The sequence below is a fragment of the Bos taurus genome, chromosome 4, assembly GCF_002263795.3.
Source record: "Bos taurus isolate L1 Dominette 01449 registration number 42190680 breed Hereford chromosome 4, ARS-UCD2.0, whole genome shotgun sequence".
Lineage (NCBI taxonomy): Eukaryota > Metazoa > Chordata > Mammalia > Artiodactyla > Bovidae > Bos > Bos taurus.
Window position 1 is genome coordinate 9,011,576 of NC_037331.1, and position 3,833 is coordinate 9,015,408.

Sequence of the window (3,833 nt, forward strand, 5' to 3'; positions counted from 1 at the left end):
TATTTAACTTCTATGCAGAGTACATCATGTGAAATGCCAGGCTGGATGAAGCATAAGCTGGAATCAAGTTTGCCGGGAGAAATATCAATAATCTCAGATATGCAGATGACACCACCCTGATGGCAGAAAGTGAAGAGGAACTAAAGAGCCTCTTGATGAAAGTGAAAGAGGAGAGTGAAAAAGCTGGCTTAAAACTCAACATTCAAAAAACTAAGATCATGGCATCCAGTCCCATCACTTCATGGCAAATAGATGGGGAAATTATGGAAACAGTAGCAGACTTTATTTTGGGGCGGGGGCTCCAAAATCACCTGAGATGGTGACTGTAGCCATGAAATTAAAAGACGCTTTGCTCCTTGGAAGAAAAGTTATAACCAACCTAGAGAGCATACTGAAAAGCAGAGACATTACTTTGCCAACAAAGGTTTTTAATGTACGGTCAAGGCTATGGTTTTCCCAGGAGTCATGTATGGATGTGAGAACTGGACCATAAAGAAAGCTGAGCACTGAAGAATTGATGCTTTTGAACTGTGGTTGGAGAAGACTCTTGAGAGTCCCTTGGACTGCAAGGAGATCAAACAAGTCAATCATAAAGGAAATCAGTCCTGAATATTCACTGGGAGGACTGAAGCTAAAGCTGAAGCTCCGACACTTTGGCAACCTGATGGGACGAACTGACTCATTGGAAAAGACCCTGATGCTGGGAAAGGCTGAAGGCAAGGGGAGAAAGGTACAACAGAGGATAAGATGGTTGGATGGCATCATTGACTCAATGGGACATGAGTTTGAGCAAACTCTGGGAGCTGGTAAAGGACAGCGAAGCCTGGCATGCAGTAATCCATGTGGTTGCAAAGATTCGGACACAACTTAGAAACTAAACAACAACAATGGCAGATCCTCAACAAGGTCTCCATGAAGAACCTAGATGGGATTAAGGAAGCAGAACGGGGCCACTTGGCCCTCCCAAGATGGGAAATAAGAAGAAAGGAGCAAGTGTGTGTTCATAAGCCACAGATTTTATGGTGGACACCGGAAGGACACTTACGTTATTCATATCTGAGATGGTATGAGTTTAACTTCATAAGCACTCAACATATAGTTATTCAATATTTGGTAGCATACAGTTTATGGTCTTAAAGGTAGGATAAAAGTCCTCGCTGATTCAAAGTTGCAAGGCTCCCATCTACTGGTAATTTGCTTAAATTTCAGGCACATGATTCTTGAAATTGTTGACAATTTAAGAAGAGCCAAATATAATACACAGTGACAAAGAACATCACAATTTCTCAAAATTGCTCAAAATTCTTGTTGATGTTCAAAGGTCAATTGAGAATTTCTAGAGAAGGGTATAGAAATATGAAACAAAGATTTTATTTCCAAGTTGTTTTCGGTATTATAAAAGTTCCTTCATCTTGGAGATCATTGTTAGAGAAAATATATACATAGGGGTTGGAAAGGTAATAAAAACCTTTTGAGAGGAAAAGCTGTAAGGACTGATTACCCTCCAAGAATTTTAATAGAAAAAGATAAAAAACAATCATGTAGTCCTACTAATAACTGTCTAACAGAAATATAATAAGCCACATATGTATTTTAAATTTTCTAGTGGTCACATTTTAAACATGGGTGACTATGGGGAGAGCGTGACTCGGCCAAGCACTTGGACTTGGCTCCTTCATTTCCAACATGGAAGAAACTTACATGGATACCCTGGACCCTGAAAGGCTATTACAATGTCCCTATGATTTAAAAAAAATCAGATATGTGCCTGCAGATTTCCTTATCATCTTATCAAGTACAAAAAGAATAATCCTGACTATTTAAAAACTCTGGCTATCTGCCCCTTCAGTGCCTACCATCAGGCTCCTCTGGCTGAAATCAGGCATATGTCAAGCTGTGATGACAAAAGCTGTATTGAGCAGGATGTAGTCATCCAGGAACCTTGGACAAGAGACTCTGACCGAGCACACAAAACAGGTGCCCTCCTCAACGATGAACAGGGGGATAAAGATTTGTAGGAACAGACCGGCACCCCATTTGTCTGGAGGCACGGCCAACTACTGTGGTAACCACAGCCCTGCCAGCCAAGCAACATCGTTATGGAGCCCGAGTGATGTGGCTTCAGGCCTGCAAGTTCCCAAGCCTCTGCCATGGAAAAACAATGGAAATGCATAGTAACTGAATATCTATCTCATCAAATGAGAGGCCCTTGCTTCTTCCTGCTACAGCGGGTTCTTCATTTTTTCCCTCCTAATCTAATTATAGAAAGATAAATTATCTGTGACTTTCAAAGTGACAAGTACCTTTTTTTTCTCCCCCTCTATGAGTGCTGACTCATTTGATGCAAGAAAGAGCCCTCATGCTCAGAAGAACTGTTTCAAATCAACCATCATTACAGATAACTTGAAAAATAAATTAAAAATAAGAAGCAAAAAGAAATGAGTAAAGATAGTCTCAATAGTAATACTTTGTCTAATGTAAGGTATCTAAAATATTTCTCATTTCAGATATAATCAGTATAAAAATTATTAATGAGATATTTTATAGGCTTTTTTCATACTAAGTCTTCAAAATCCATTATACATTCTACACTTAGAGTATATCTCAACATAGATGCTAAATATTCAGTGGTTAAAGTAAAATCCAGTCCTACCAAAATAATAAATTTGTGTTTAACAGAAAAATGTTACCCTACTACCTTCTATTTTAAATGTAAAATACATAAAATTTTTAAATACTTAAAATTTTTTTTTTGTCACATTAGCCATATTTCAAGTGCTCAACTTGAATGGCTAGTAAATACCTTGTTATACAGCAAATATCCAGGTTGATAATTAGCACAGGTACAAAACTGATGTACACTGAATGAATGCCTGAATAACTTGTCTGAGTTCCACAGTTTACTAGCTGCTACTTTCATATTTTTACACTGAACAATTATCTGGGGCCAATTGGATATGAGAGGAAAGAGAGAAAGGAGCCAAAGAGTTTGGGAGGAAGCCATAAGGAGAATTAGAGTGCCATGGACACAATCAGAAATACTGAGAAGGAAGACTTGGTTCAAAAGGGAAAATAATCAATATTGCAGTTCTGAACGTTCCCTGCTGTGAGGAATACAGCTCCTAACAAAGCTCCCAGTGATCATCAGTAGCACCAACAGAATCTACCATCACAACTGCTCATACCTCTCGGTCCACACTGTCCAATGGCTACACATAATCCTGTCCTATCTGGTCTGAAACCGAAGTCAAACTCCAGCTGTACTGTGCTTGGCATCAAACATTAAAAATCCAAATTCAAAAACTAAAAGAAGGGGAGTTTAAGTACAGCTCTCCCCATCAAATCTTGCAACATGCTCTTTTGGTAATAAATATTCTAAATACTGATCCGGCCGGAACTACTGCAATGCTTCGTCATTGGTGCCTGGAGCAATTAGATGCAAAGCCATTAGTCAAGTGGAAGGACCTCCTCTCAGGACAACGGAAGGGTCCTGACCCATTATTAACTAGCGGTCAAGGATGTGCTTGTATTTTTCCACAGGATGCAGATTCTCCAATTTAGATCCGGGACAGGCTGATTCGCCATGTTGCAGTCCCCCAGACATCCGGTTCCCCCATTGCTTCGATCACAAAAGAGGAGCCCACCAGAAGGGGAGGCAAGATAAACATCGAAATCCCAGTGAGACTGACGGGGCTGCTGCAGCGCGAACTCCAACCAGAAAATAATTCTACTTATTCTGTTTTGGCTTGTCTACCCTCTCCTTATGTTTTTCTCTTTACCAACGATTCTGGAAAACTTAATGTACATGTGACTTTCACTGGTGGACCCAATAT

General features: G+C 39.8%; 1 pseudogene; it reads left to right on the forward strand.

Moving 5' to 3' along the window:
- The first annotated feature begins 1,686 nt into the window (after window positions 1-1,686).
- Window positions 1,687-2,183, forward strand: LOC132345063 (gametocyte-specific factor 1-like; annotated as a pseudogene).
- Window positions 2,184-3,833: the final 1,650 nt, after the last annotated feature.